We start from the raw sequence: 16217 nt of genomic DNA on the forward strand, positions 1-16217 counted from the left end.
CTCTCTGTCTGACTGGGACAACACAGCTTCTGTCAGGCTCCCCCTCTGTCTCACTCTGTGCTGTCCCCTATCAGAGGTGTCCCCTGACCCATGCCTTCCCTCCTCCCCCATGTGACTGCTTTCAGAACACTGGCTGCTAGTGATGAGGTTGACTTCCTTCTCAGGGCGCCTTGGCATTTAGCCACACGTGTGCTGGCAAGGACACAGCCCCAGTGGGAAGGAACTGAATGGACCAGCTTTCTCGGGGGCCTGCCTGGCTTCCCTGTCCAGCTGAAGTCATTTTTTTTTCTATTGACAACAAACGACACTTGGTCCGCAGGACAGCAAATCACTCCTGATTACACCTCCCACATGAACTTCTTTATTTTGCTTATGTGGCATAAGTGGGAATGTCAGACTGACACACGGTGGGGCTCTTCTGTGGCGGGGAAGCTCAGTGGAGGGGACAGAGGAAGAAGACCGACCTGGGTTTCTGTTTTCTTTTGCTTTTGGCGCTGAGCTGGGAGTACACTGGTTTGAACGCGGAGCCGTCCGTGTCTTTTATCAATAAATCAGTTAAGCCCACCGACCGGGAAAGTTCTGCCCTAATGATTTCTAGTTTCCAGGCTGTGTCCCCCGCCCCCTCCAGTTTTTTAAAGAGTAAATTCGCCCTATTTTAAGGGAAATGGTTTAGAGTGAGTTCCTGGGGCTTACGTGAAGCCAGCTTCTGGGAACTGTAAACTTCATGTGATTTAGTTTACATATTACTGGCAGAGAGAGTTTTCTTAGTCTAATGCCAATAAATCGCGCTCAACAGGAAGAATTAGGGCTTTAACCTGTGGCCATGAGTGTTCTGTGCCTTGTCAGTTTGGACCATGCTGCCCGCCCCCCCGAGTCACTCAATTTCTCTGTAAAACACAGGGAGTCGGGCTCTTTCCATGCACCTGGCCAGCTATGTGTAAACAAAGGAGGCACAGCTGTGAACATGCCCTTGGCATATAAGGGTCTTGCATGGTTCAGAACTAAAAATTAATAGGTTGTTGTTGCTCTTTTCTTGGTCTTCGGTCTCTCTGTCCCTCAGGAGCAGCAATGAACCAAAATGAAAGCAGTTACTCAGGTAAGAAAGTGACTTTTAGTGTGCGTGCTTAATTTGCCATAATCTGTGCCTATTTGATATAAAGGTCACACTATCATCTCTAAGCAGAATGCAAGGTATTAGCTGTTTATTCATAGGAAAGAATCGTTTTACACTGCCTGTTCCAATATATCACTGGTCCAGCCATTATATTGGCTGTTACGACCACACCCCTACCCAGCCAATAAGGGGAGCGCTCTCTGGCCTTGGAACACAGTCCCGGTGCTTAACTGACCTAGGTTGCAACCCAAGGTCTTGGCTCCGCACCTCCAGTTCCCAGAAACCTGGTCTTCCAGAGGGCCAGGCGGAGTGATTCAGGCAGGCCTGGCATGATGACACCCGTTTTTAAGTCCCTCTCCTACCCCCAGCACCACACCCTCCGCGCCAGTATGTTTTCTAGGATCCAACATGGTAATACGCTGCAGTCCTAGAGAAATCCAGATGTTTAAAACCATGATTAACTTCTTTTATTTGGCCATGAAGTTACCTTCTATTTCCCAAATGCAAACTATCGCGAGAATATCTTTTCCATGAGTGAGGATAACCTCTGATTACTAAAAATATTCCATCGGCATGATCAGTAGAGTAATCGCTCTTGTTCTTAATAGGGCTCTGTATGAAGAACCAGCCCGGCTGGGGTCAGAGGTGAGGATCATCCTGGGGGGCAGAACAGGAACCAGGAAAAGTGCCACTGGGAACAGCATCCTGGGGAAAGGAACGTTTGCGTCCCAGCTGTGTGCCCAGCCCTACACTGAGACCTGCAGCACCAGTCCAGGCAGCTGGGGCAACAGAGAGCTGGTCCTGATTGACACGCCAGACATGTTTTCTGGGCCTGGCCACTCTGATGCCCTGCACACAGAGGTGCACAGGTGCTACCTGCTCTCGGCGCCAGGACCCCACGTGCTACTCCTGGTGACGCAGCTGGGCCGATTCACCAGCCAGGACCAGCAGGCCACACAGAGAGTGAGGGAGCTCTTTGGAGAGGATGCCCTGGGACACACAATTGTCCTCTTCACCCACAAGGAAGACCTCGCTGGGGACTCCCTGATGGAGTACATCCACGACTCAGACAACAAAACCCTACGCACGCTGGTGGCAGCGTGTGGGGGACGAGTGTGTGTCTTGAACAACCGGGCAAGATGGAGTGAGCGGGCTGACCAAGTGGGGGAGCTAATGGGTGTGATTGAGGGTCTGATGATGGAGAAGAGGGGTGCCCACTACCCCAATGGGCTGTACTGCCTAGTGACAGGACCAGCGTGTGGGCCCGAGCAGTCAGAGGAAAGAGTAGAGGATTTCAGAGGGGCTCTTATACAGCACATGGAAACTCAGAGACGTCACACAACTGGGGCCAAAGAGAATTGCTTAAAAAGAGTCCTAGACAAAATATTAGTGTGGATCCTATTTTATATTCAGTAGTTTGTCAAATGGATAATTCTGTTATTTTTTGTATTGCTCAGAATAAGCTTGTTTTTTTAGTGTTTACTCTGTAGCTTGTGCAGTTTGGTGTGTAGCTTACTGTTAACTGTGCTCAGAAAGTTAATGGTAATTCCTGGATGGAACATTGTTCCGAATGCAAGAGTCCTGGAGGACAGTGATGGACCAGTAACTATAACTGTGATATAGACTGTGAGTCACCGGACCTCCTCTATACACGCGGCACCTGACGTCAGTCAATGCTTCGGATGCTGTGATGTGTTTAAACCTTAGCAGCACTGCATTTATTTAAGAGCACATTATTTTAAAAGATACTGTTTGTTTTGAAATATAATAAAAATACTTTTGAAAACTTTAAACATAAAAATTCATCCATTTGCAAGTGTTTAAAGCAAGTTTTATGTTCTTGGGTACTAATTTTCTTTTTAAAAATGCTATGATTTTTACTGAATTAAATTAAGATAAAATTTCTACTGAATATAAGAACAATAATGAGTAACCTATAAAGTTTCTGAAATCACATCTTTAATTCTTTTAAATCAATTTTCTTTTTTAAAAAATCTATTTTTTTATTTTATTTATTCATTTTAGAAAGGAGAGAGAGGGGAGAGAGAAGAGAGAGAGAAGGGGGGAGGAGCAGGAAGCATCAACTCCCATATGTGCCTTGACCAGGCAAGCCCAGGGTTTCAAACCAGTGACCTCAGCATTTCCAGGTCGACGCTTTATCCACTGCGCCACCACAAGTCAGGCTTTAATTCTTTTCTTTTAAAAATGAAACCAATTATGCCCACTAATGACACACAGACACACTCACACATCTGGTGTTCCTCAGGGGCATGTGTTAATTTTTAGACACAAAACAACTAATCACATAAGGCCCAGGGATGGGATGAACATTACTGGAGGCATTCGGATGAGGGAGGAGAGTTCCTGCAGAGACAGGAGCATCTTTGCATTGAGTACCAGGCCAGCTGTCATCTAAGTCCTCTGGCCAGAGACAAGGTATTCAACCTGCCTCTCCCACGACTCACCTTGTGGGGAGTCAACAGGAGAGAGCGGAGTTCCCTGTGGTACGCAGGTGGCTGATGTGAAAGGCTAAAATTTGGAGTGGACAGTGTGGCACAGGCAGGAATAGGACAGGATGTGGGGAGGCTGACCCATCACAGGTGTGGGAGCACAAGATGTCAGGGAAAGGTCTGGAGTCTGCTATTTGGGGAGCATCTGAGTGTCCGTGTGGGGAGTCACTGTCCTGAACCTGGGGAGGCTGACTGAGGATGCTGTGCACTGTGCTCAGGTCTCAGGGAGCACAGAATGTCAAACTGCATGAAGTGATGACCGATTGAGGGAAGCATTTTCTTTGGGAAACCGCAGCTTTGGGGGTTGGACATCAGGATCAGGAGGCAGTATCCCAGTCTCCCCAGCACACTGACCATATCTGACACACTGAGTCAGGACAGTGATGTGGCTTCCGGGAGCAGAGTCAGAGGCTCAATGCATCACCTGGGACATGTGTTTTTTTTTTCAACTTCTGAAACTGACATTCCAGTTCTCTTCTTGCTTGTCTCCTAGGACAACCACCCTAAGTGGTCCCCTAAGTCGTTGAGCCAATTTTCTGGTTCTCACAGCACCCCCAAGTCTCCCTCGGCTGCTGAATGTCCAGGGAAAACTTAGTAGCTACAACTTTGTTCACCAATGTAGAATCACCCAGGGAAAATTAGGTTCAAAACATCCTCAGTGTCACAGAATAAGTGTTACCATCTCCTCTCTGACCTTTTCGTGCCACATGCCTGAAAAACAAAACTGATAGCCCACACCAGGGGTCGGGAACCTATGGCTCATGAGCCAGATGTGGCTCTTTTGATTGGCTGCATCTGGCTCACAGACAAATCTTTAAAAAAATAATGTAAAAAATATAAAACATTCTCATGTATTACTATCCATTCATTTCCTACTGCTCATATTCATGGTTGCAGGTGGCTGGAGCCAATCACAGCTGTCCTCCAGGACAACACCAAATTTTTGTCTCTCTCAGCCAAAAAATTTCCTGACCCCTTCCTCAAACCCTCTCACTTAGATATTTATTTTTTTATATTTGTTTATAAGCAGATGAGAGAGACTGATCTTTTAAACTCATATGTTTATTCAAGGTCATCTCTCTTCTCTGAAGTCCTTCCTCTCCTTCCTAGTACCTTTTGGGGGCACCTTTGGCATCTCAGGTTCTTCTTCTGAGCACCAAGAGTTCAGTGTATTCTTCACACGTGGGTGACTTCACTGCATGCTGGCTGCCCCTGTTCTTTCAACAGTGAAACCAATTATGCCCACTAACGACACACAGACACACACACACATCTGGAGATGGTCATGGGCTGACCTAGGGAAATACTGGGCACATAATTAGTATCAAAGAAAGTGGGTATCACTTAAATATATCCATGAGGATTATAGCAGCAGGGATGGCCACTTAATCAGGGACTTGGGGGAAAGTCAAGTGCAGGGGCCTCCTACAAGTTGTGCATACCGGACATGGAAATGACAAGGGACACTGTTGGTAACAGTGAGGAAATTGCTCCCTAACCCCAGGAGGTGGATGAAAACTGGAATCCTGATGGAGAGTTGGGTAGAGAAGGTGTGATGTTCAGCTTAGGGTTGCAGCTTGTCGTAGGTGACCATACAGGGAGAGGGGTGGGAGAGAAGACAACGAACCTTGTTTTTCTGTCTGGAAGGGATCTCCTGCTTGGAATACCCATTGGCAGAAGCCAAGCAGAAGTGAGAAAGCCAGAGATCCCACTGATGTTGTCAGATCTGAAATGGGCCTCTAGCTCTACAAGATTCTATCTAAATGCTAGTCTTGCTAAATGTTAAAATATAACACAGTATTTTGCAGACCAGATATAAAATAACTGAGGTTGACAAGAACTCATCCTGGGTAAGTATGGCTAACTCAAAAATAAAGACATCAACATGTAATTAACCAAATACTGTGTATAAACAAAGTCTAAGCCTCCTGTAGAAGACACAGAGCTTAAATTAGAATCCTGTCTCTTTACCTTGCAGCAAGTAAATAAAACTCACATATGACAACCACATCTTTTTTTGAATAGCACAACCCAAGTGTCAAACCCCGTGAGTTTGTTAACAATGAGATCCACATAGATCACCCCCTGGGACACAAAGCTAAGGTGAAGGATGGTAAGGGTGGATCTGAAGAGGCAAATGAAAAATATTTGGCACAGAAGAGAGTTTTAAGTTATACTCAGGGCCATTTTAAGTTAGGATGGTGCCTTAAAAATGAAAAGAGAAAAAAACAGTAAGAGAATTTAGCTACTTCCGGGCCTCCATGGACGGCACAGCATCTTGCTGGAGAAGCCGGCTGCTTCCCTAACACAGCGCTCAGAGACCCGGACTGAAACCATGTGCATCAGCAGTGGTGCTAACACTAGGCGTGTGCAGGAGTTCTTATCTGAATCTTCCTAACTGGAGTCTGCGAACTCAGTGAGATACTATTGCCAGAGTATGCCAATATTGTTGCTTCGTAAGTTTGCTGGAATTGTGGGGATGGGTGGGAGGAGTGAGTGGGGAAGATGCTTCAGGTTAGCTATCACTGTGTAACAAACAACCCCAAAATTTGTGGTTGCAAACAACAAGCATTTATTTTCACAGGAATCTGGGGGTGGAGCAGGACGCAGTAGGTGGCTCCTCTTTGCTCTCTGTGGCTCTATCTGCAGCACTCAGTTGGCAGCGGGAGAACCCACGTCCATGTTGCCTCCTGTGCATGGCGGCCATGTAGGCTCTGCTGGCTGATGTAAGAACAGCGGGGGGAGTGGGCCAGAGACTCCAAGTCCTCTTCATGGGGCCCCTCCACGGGCCACGTGGGCTTCCTCACAACATGGTGGCCAAGTTCCAAGGGCAAGCCCCCCAAGAGAACAAGGAGGACTTGTCCCAAATCTCACCTCAGAAGCCACAACCACCCACTATTTATGAAAACAGTCACAAAGCCCATCGAATTTAAAGGCAGGGGTTACAGACTCCACAGAAAGAGTATAAAGCTCAGATTACAAGAAGAATAGGCAGGATAGAGGATAGTGTTATGGCTGTCTTCTGAAAATACAACCTACCATATTAACAAATTGTAGTAAATTAAGAAGAAAAAAAATAAAAGTTTACCTTTTTTCCCAAATGCATCCCATATATTTTAAAGTATAGTGCAAAGACCACTTAACAGTTATTTAAATGTATTTCTTCCAGCTTCTTTATATATATTTTTAATGCGTTCATCATATTTCTTCTTTAGAGATTTTACTTTTTCCTCCTTTTCTTGCTCTGATATATTTAGCCCTTTTACTAGTTTAATTTCCTTTGCTAATTCATCAGCATAGATTATCTCCAAGGCCTCTGGCTGACTTCTCAGCTTCTCCATTATGACACTGTAGACAGCGTCAGAGAAGTGAGTCCCCCGTTCTCCTGCACCATCTTCTCTATCAGCTCCACCAGCTCCTGTACTTGACCTTCCCTCTCAGCCTTGTCTGCACCTGGGCTGTTATTAAAGGCACAGCAGCGGTTCCCACACTCCTGGATAATGTTTCTTAGGTCCACGTCAGCATCTCCTATAAACTGACTCAGGCTCTGACCCTTCCCCAAATTATCTTTGCGCGTAAACAAGATGATCATGTACTTCATGGCTGCCTCCCTAAAGATGTGCTTGATCAATGCAATTGTTTTGTACTCTTCCTCTGTAAAGTGGCCCAGCTGCATAACCAGGAGGATGGCGTGAGGCCCAGGGCAGGAGAAGAGGACACATTGGCTGATTTATTCACAGGTATTCATCAGGGTCTCCTTAGTGTCGAAGAGCCCTGGGGTGTCCACGACAAGAAAGATCCTCCCCTTCCAGTTCTGCGTTTCTGCCTGACACTTCTTGGTAACAGCTTGGGCAGCAAGCTAGAATCAAATTCACTTCTTCTAAGGATACTGTTTGTTGTCGCACTTTTCCCATTCCCTGTTTTTCCCACCAGGACAATCCTCAGAGTGTTGTCCTGATGACCAGCCATGTTCTTGTCAAGAGGCTCTGGGGTGTAGGTGCCCACAAGTCCTTAAGGAAGGAAAGGAAAGGGGGAAGTGGTCAACTTACGTAAGAGGGCACCATTCCTAAACCTCTTTTTATCATTCTTTCCTCCCTGAAAATGTGCAATAGTCTATGACATTGACCCAGTGAGAGCAGAGATGACACAGCTCAGTTACTGTGGGAGAAATAATAAAGTAGCGTTTTCCCACAAAGGAACACAAAATGTAGGTATTTTCGAAGGGGAGGGAGTTAATCTAACCTTTAAACATCTGATCATCTGAGAACCACTTAGGCTTATCCTGCTCATATAAGAAAGAATAGAAACTTAAAATTATCTCTATGAATCAAGTAAAATATTGGTCTCAGAAACTAACAAAGACTTTACCAATAAATAAACATAAAGACATGTCTCTTTTGGAAATACTAATGCCAAAATCCTAAATAATTTATTGAACATCAAATAATGTAATACACCATGATTAAATGTGACTTCTTTTAGATATACTAGGATGGTTCAAAATGAGAAAATTGGTTGTCACAACACATCCCACATTAATAGATGAGGAAGAAAATTATCTACATTCAGAAAAGACTATTGCTAGAATTCAACACTGACTCATGTTGAAAGTATTTTATAAGATTGAAATCAATGGATACTTTCCTAACATGACTTTATATAACCTAAATTAAAGGTTTTTTGCCATCATTCTTTTTTCCCTGCAGGTGATAAATAGTAGATTAGAAAGTTAAATAGTGGGTCCTAAAGTTAAAACAATGGTTTACAAAGATCATTTGGATGAAGAAAATGGAAAATTATCCAGCACCATCGAGAAAAAATACAAGGAGGTTGTACTACGTCCACCAGGAGTCACACATCATAGTTTCTGTAATTATAGCAGAGCAATGTTGGCTCACGAATGGAGAGATCAGAGAAATGAAAACTGAAAATGCTAAAATAGGCCAAGTTAATCATATTATAATATATGCACTTTTAGTCACTTCAATTGCATTATGTTACAGATTCCGAGAGCAGCATCTCACATCCATAAGGATAAAGATGGTTAGTAGAGTGACTGTGGGGTAACCGTGGAACCACGTAGAAAAGATAAGATGGCACCTGTGCCTCACGCCACTCAACTGCCATGTGGATGAGGAGTTTACATGTAAAATCTAATCCATATAAATAATAAAACAAACATGGTTAATCTCTGTAAGCTGGTGTTAGGGAATATATTTCTAAGATTTGAAATAGAAGGAGGAAAAGGACTAGTAAGTGTGGTTACATAAAAATATCACACATAAGACAAATAGACGGTGACAGAGAATGATTTGTCTTTGGGTGAAGGGCACACAAGACAATCAACAGTTCAAACACTATAGAGCTGTTCACCTAAAAGCTATGTATTCTTATTGATCGATGTCACCCTGTTAAATTTCATTTAATAAATAGAATAAAAAAAAACTAAGTTCTTAAGATTGAATAAAAATATTGTCACTTTTTAAATGAGAACATTGATGTGTCCTCGAAATGCTGAGACACTTGCCCAAGGTCTCAGTGCTAACAGGTACCAGGCAGAGCAGAAATCCAATTACAAGTCTGTCTGACCAGCACGTCCCCTCCTAACCACTGCACACGGCGCCTCTTCCTGGTGTCTTCTCAGGCCCGTGATTCTAAAATCCCATCAAATCAGAGGTAGATGGAGAGAGAGGGCAGGGAAGGGGTCCACACTCTTGCTGAGTGGAGAACTGGCAGGAAGCCTGTACCCAGGGAGTTCACAGGAGGGTTTCTCATGCACTGTTTCTCCAGAATGGCCTGTCCTCCCCCCAGAGCACCCCCTCCCCACCTCATACGTCACACTACTGGGGTCACAGACTCTCTCTGCTAAATCATGGAAAGGATTCCAAAAACCACATTCTAGATGTCCTCTCCCATCAGAGACGAGGGTACCCCTGGAAAGTCCCTGCTCACCCTGGGATCCAGCTTCTTCTTCAGTCAGGAGAGGGGTTTAGACTAGGAAATCTCTAAATTGTCTTTGAGCTGAAAATACCTGCCTTGGGGACATTAATTTCCTGCTGTGGGTACACTAATATCCTATCAAGGAACAAGGGAGGATTATCAGGCATCCCTGTAACAACAGCAAATGCATGAGATGCGCCAGTCAGAACACATGTGTCCTGTTAAGTATTAGATGTGCCCTGGCTGGGAGTCTTGTTGGTTAGAGCATTGCTCATATATGCCAAGGTTGCAGGTTTGATCGCAGGTCAGGAACATACAAGAATCAACCAATGAATGCACAAATAAGTGGAACAACAAATCAATCATTCTCCTCTCTATCTATCTATATCTCTTTCTCTCTCTCCCTATCCTTCTTTCTAAAATCAAGAAAATTTAAAAGTAAATAAATACACATGAGACATATAGCATTGTGCTAATAATGCTCCTTACTTCCCTCCCAGCCTTCTGCAATGGCCACTCTGACAGCATCTCCCTGCTCTCCTGCGGGGCAGTCCTGGTCCCTTCCCGGACCAGACCCTCATCTGCTCACTCCCTGGACCTCCTGCCCTCACAGCTCTGTCCTCAAGGCCCCTCTCAGCCAAGCTCACCTTCTATTCAACAGGTTGAGGAGCTCTCAGGTTTTCTCCAAAGTAGCCCTTTGAGCTGGTGCTTATGCTGTAACTGAGAGTAAAGAAAAAGTGCTTGAGCCTCTGAAACCACTGAGCCAGGATACACAGAGTGGGTATCCTCCATGGGCCCGCTCTCGCAGTGAAATTTCCAAAGGTGCACTCGGTGTTTTGGGTTATGTGGTAGATCTAAGAAGCCCTTATTAATAATCAAATTCCTTTTTTTTTTTTTGACAGAGAGTGGGACAGACTGACAGGAAGGGAGAGAGATGAGAAGTATCAACTCATAATTGCAGCACTTTAGTTGCTCATTCATTGCTTTCTTATATGCGCCCTGACCTGGGGGCTACAGCCAAACCTGTGACCCCTTGCTCAAGCCAGTGAATTTGGGCTCAAGCCAGCAACCTCAGGTTTTGAACCTGGGAAATGTCCTTAGTCTTGAGCAGAAAGCCAGCCACAGTGTCTGGTCATGTTCCTGGTTCTCTGGGAGACTGCAGAAGTTTCTGGGAGAAGAGAGTTGGACCTAGGACTTGGCTTATCTTCGGGGTGCTTGCTACTGATTATATAATATGACTTTGCTTTTGGTCTTTCAAAAGGGTCTCCAGTTAGCAATTTGGACATTAACAAGAGTCAGGTGTGAGGCCAAAGGGGTCGAAACTACTGGGAGCCAGGGGGAAAGAGGAAGAGGAGGCTGGAGAAAAGACTTCCAGTGACCATACAGCTTCTCTGGTTATTTCCATAGGGCTCTTGCAAGCTTGAAAGTCGGCATGACCTACAAGTCAGCAGGCACCTTTCCCTCCCACCCTTCCTACCGCCTCCCACCGCAGGCCAGACAGGCAGCTTATCTAAGAAGCTTTTACGCAGGAGGTGTATCAACAAGCTCTCAAGATTGTTTCCAGGCAAGACGCAGGCTATATCAGTGGTCACAGTCGACAAGATGTTCTAATTGTCTGTTGCATCACCATTACATTATTGAGTGTTTTATTTTTATTATACATTTTGGTCCACTATATAGAGAAATTTGATTAATCAGTTCTTAAGCTTGAGGGTGGCTACTAGGAGGGCCAAATGTGGCAGGAAGCAGTGGACAGTAGGGTAAGTACCCATGGTTGTAATGACTGTATGATTGGACCAGTTATTTATGTGAATAACTTGGAGAACCTGAAGGACACTGAGTTTTTTCACTTCCAATATAGACACAGTTTGGGATTAGCTCTGTAATTCACAAGATCTGGCACAAAGAAAATACCAAAACCTATGTTCAATAATCATGAAGAATTTTAAGATGATATTACAGAGCATTAAACAAAGTAGGGTCCCATTCAAGCACAGAGTCCTGTGCAGCCCTAGGAGTCACACACCCGTTAAGTTCACTGTGACCAGGAATCTCACACCACACCTCTGTCCTCTCCTCCACCCTTTCTCCGGTCTCCTCATGCTCAATTCTCACAACCACCCAGAGGCTATCCCTTCTGCATTCGTGCACATTTACCAGAATACAGCTGTCCCACCCCCACCTCACACCTGCCCCCGGTGGACCACAGAGGCCTCAATAAAGCGTGAAGGAGGAGCCTGACCAGGTGGTGGCACAGTGGATAGAGGGTTGGACTGGGATGAGGAGGACCCAGGTTCAATACCCTGAGGTCACCAGTTTGAGCGCGGGCTCATCTGGTTTGAGTAAAAGCTCACCAGCTTGGACCCAACGTCGCTGGCTCGAGCAAGGGGTTACTCAGTCTGCTGAAGGCCCACAGTCGAGGCACATATGAACAAGCAACCAATGACAACTAAGGTGTCACAACGAAAAACTGATGATTGATGCTTCTCATCTCAGATGACCTGACTCTGGGTGGTGGGCACATTATGCAATCAACAGACAATGTATCATATACCTGTACAATCAAAATTTATATCACAGCTTCCTGGCCCATGCAGGTTCGCATTAGATTAGTACAGATGGTAATGAAACAACGGAGCCAAAAACTGGTGGGCCACTAGTTTTAATCCTAGCTTGCACCCGGTTGCCTAGTAAAAACACACACTGGGCTCCAAAACCCACTTATTCAGTGCTCACAAAGCTACTGACTTATCCATGTTTCCTAGAATCAAAGGTTTCTAGCTCACTAGCCTATTCACTCTGTTCAACATCTCTTTCTCTCTGCGCAAACTGGCTTCTCCTTCAGCACTCCACCATCTTGGCTGCCTCTCTTCTCCTCCACGTGGCCTTCTCTGCTCTCCTCTCTCTGCTCTCCTTTCCAATGCTAATCTCAGGAACCGAGAGCAAGCAAGCTTCTGGTCTGCCCCACTTTATAGTATAGAAATGAAAACATTTAATCCAATATACAAACAAGGAAGTTTCTGATACAAAGTTACTTATCTGAGGCATAATGGGATTCCTCATGAGAGCGCTCCACCCTACTTCAAAAAGGGTGGGAAAGGCTGTGTTAAAACTAAGCCTTCGGCTATAAGAATCCTGCTGCTTACAGCCTGTCCCACCCACATCCAATGCAAACTATAAGCGAGCAAACATATATATTATTTTTTACAAACTTATTTGACCAACAGTCCCCAATAAAGTTAATTAAAAAAAGAATAAATAGTTTTATCTGAAAAATACTGCAGGGCATTATCCATTAAACACTAAAAAAACAACAAGTTTTCATGCATTTAAATACACAGGACACACCAGCCTTGGCGAGCAGCATGGTGTCTGGCATTTTGTCCCCTTTTCTTAGCAGGGTGACACTTGTTTGTTCCAGGAGCTTCAGAACAGACTGTCACATTAGCACACCAGTGCTGCTGTCCACCATGAACATGTGAGATGCAGTCAGGAAAGGAGTGTGGGGGTGATTCTGCCACTCTCTAGATCTATGGCTTTGGGGGGAACCCTTACCCCTATGAGCCCCGTCTCTACAGAGAATAGGACAGGGAAGTTGTTGGTCAAATAAGTTTGTAAATGTGATATATATGTTTGCTCGCTTGTGACTTATATTGGGTGTGGGGGACAGGCTATAAGCAGGCCAGGTCGTTGTAGCCTGGGGTTTGGTTTTGGGACTAAGCTTTTCCCCACACCCTTGACTGATTGTATGATCTGGGTGGTGCACTCTCATGAGGAATCCAATTATGCCTTGGATGGGTGACTTTGTATCGGAGACTTCCTTGTTTGTATATTGGATTAAGGGATTTTGGTTTTCTACACTATAAAGTGGGACAGACCAGGAGCTTGGACACACAGTTCCTGCTATCACAATTGCAGGGGCTTCCCTGATCCCTTGCCCTTCATGGGAAGAGCTGGTTTTCTGCTTTTCCCTTGTCTTCTTTTGTGGTTTGCCTGTCTTGGTGAGACACCAATAAATAGGATGGCCCCCCGTCCTCTGACTCCGCCATTTCTTTATCGTCTGCCCGAATCCAATGGGAACCTGCATGTGAATGGCCACGATGGCGGCTCCTGGCCTTACAACTGGCGTAGTTTCCGGCAGGATTCAGAGATTGGTATGGAGCCACCACCCTTGATGGGTGGGATAGAGTACTGGTTGCTGCTCTGGCTCCCCATGGCTGTCCTTTTAGGGGCCATGGGCTACATGTTTTTTACTCAAGAGGAAACTGCCCGAGGTCAAAAGCTTCAGTATGAATTGAAAATAGAACGGCAGAAAAGGCTGGAATTGGAGCGAGCACTGGAGAAGGAATTACGGGTTCGCGAGTTGCAGTTTACCCTGGAAGCTGAACGTGTTCACCTGCAGTTGTTGGAGAAACAACTGCGGATTCAAGAGCTCGAGTCTCAGCTTCTGGCCAAAAGCCAGCAGCCACAGGAGCCTAAACGGTCACCAAAGGAGCAGCAGCATCCGTGCTGGTGGATTGGCTTTGAGTCAGCGGGAGCAGGCGCTTGCGACTCCTCTTCTGAGGATGAGAAGGCTCAGGCTGAAGCTGCCATACGCACACTGAGAGCCCGACCAGTTGTCGCCAAGAAGGTAAAAACCCAGCAACAAAGAGTCCCTCAGGGGCAGCCACAGCCTCCAGCCCAGGTAATGGAACACTCTGTGGTCCGGCCCTATACCCAGGCAGAGCTGATGGAGTTGGGGGCACAATTTAGGCAGAAACCTACTGAATCCCTGGTAGCCTGGTTACTACGATTATGGGATATAGGGGTGGATGGCATCATGCTCTCCGGAACAGAGATGGAGAAATTGGCCGCCATTACCACACACTCTTCCTTGAGGCAGCGTCTTCAGAACTGCCATGGCAACCCAGGAGACCATACCCTATTAGAATGGGTGATGGCTGCCATTCGTATGGTCTGGCAGAATGCTGGAGAACTGCCGGGGGCAATGAGTCGGTGGCAGTGCTACAGTGAGTTAGTAAAGGTCCTTCGAGAACTAGGTATAAAGAATGCTGTTTTCAACCCTGGGTCTCGTGGGCCAGACGAGGAAGTGTTTACGGCCAAAATGAGGGAATTTGTCCTTGCTAGCGCCCCATCAGCCCTTTTTGGGTCACTTGTGGCTATCTTGGGCCCCTATGTGGGGCAGCCCATCAATGCAGTTACACAGATGGTAGCAGATTTGGGAGAGCTGGAGGCCGCTCGGGATCATAAAGCAGTGAGGGCTGCTGCCTATGTTTCCCCCCCAACTAACAAGGGAAACGGGCCTGTAAAGGTTACCCAAACACAGATGTGGGTAGACTTGATTGCGGCTGGAGCAGATAAGGGGAAATTGGATGGCCAGTCTAATAAAATTCTTTTGGAGCTTTGGAGGCAGCTTAAACCAGAACAGAAGTTCCAGCCACTGAGACGAAAGGCCCCAGCAGCTACCAATAAAACGTTTGGTGCGCGCACAGCTCGGTTACAAGATTATATGATAGAGACGGCCGAGGGAGAGGGGAACTCCCAAGACCCACTGTACCAGTTTGAATAGGAAAAAGGCCGAGGGACCCGTCTAACGGGGATGGGCGGGGACCGGAGGCCACATGTGGAACTGGCTATCCACTGGTCCCCTTCCAATGTACAACGGGTGTTGGCCTTAGTGGATACAGGTGCAGAATGTTCCCTTCTCTATGGAAACCCAGAGCGGTTTGCTGGGACCCCAGTGGCCATTGATGGTTATGGGGGCCAAACTGTTCAAGTGAAGCCAATAACTATTCCATTGGGGATAGGGAGACTGCCTCCTAAGCCATATAAGGTGTATGTATCTCCTATTCCTGAATATATTTTGGGGGTAGATGTCTTGCAAGGACTGTGGTTGGAAACTACAGCTGGGGAGTTCCGGCTGCGGATCAGGGTTGTGAAGGCAGTATTGCGGGGACATGCATCACATTCCCCTTTGCAATTACCCGTCCCTCGGCGTGTGACTAACACCAAGCAGTACCGCCTGCCAGGTGGTTATGAAGAAGTCACAGGGACAATCCTTGAACTAGAAAAGGTGGGGATCATCCGGCCAGCACACAGTCCTTACAACTCCCCAGTATGGCCTGTGCGCAAAGCAGATGGAACCTGGAGAATGACAGTAGATTACAGGGAACTTAATAAAGTTGTTCCCCCTTTGCACGCTGCTGTTCCTTCGATAGCTAACATGATGGATCGGCTAAGCCATGAGTTGGGGACATACCACTTTGTGGCAGACTTGGCCAATGCTTTTTTCTCTATTGATATAGCCGCAGAGAGTCAAGACCAATTTGCCTTCAGTTGGGAAGGGAGACAATGGACCTTTACAGTGTTACCCCAGGGCTATTTGCATAGCCCCACCTTGTGTCATGGGCTGGTGGCTGCTGACCTGACTAAATGGAAACAGCCAGAGGTAGTCCGCATGTACCATTATATTGATGATATTATGCTAACTAGTGATTCTCTTTCAGAATTGGAGCAAGCAGTCCCTACCCTGCTATCCCATTTGAAAGCATGTGGCTGGGCAGTTAACGAGAACAAATTACAAGGACCTGGGTTATCTGTTAAATTCTTGGGAGTTGTCTGGCCGGGTAAGACAAAAGTTATCCCTGACGCAG

General features: G+C 46.1%; 2 pseudogenes; one reads left to right on the plus strand and one right to left on the minus strand.

Annotated features, from left to right (window-relative positions):
• The first annotated feature begins 1687 nt into the window (after nt 1–1687).
• LOC136406596 (GTPase IMAP family member 2-like) lies at nt 1688–2827 on the plus strand (annotated as a pseudogene).
• Nucleotides 2828–6105: 3278 nt separating this feature from the next.
• LOC136406413 (GTPase IMAP family member 7-like) lies at nt 6106–10323 on the minus strand (annotated as a pseudogene).
• Between the last annotated feature and the right edge of the window lie 5894 nt (nt 10324–16217).

Source organism: Saccopteryx leptura, chromosome 5 (assembly GCF_036850995.1).
Source record: "Saccopteryx leptura isolate mSacLep1 chromosome 5, mSacLep1_pri_phased_curated, whole genome shotgun sequence".
Taxonomy (NCBI): Eukaryota; Metazoa; Chordata; class Mammalia; order Chiroptera; family Emballonuridae; genus Saccopteryx; species Saccopteryx leptura.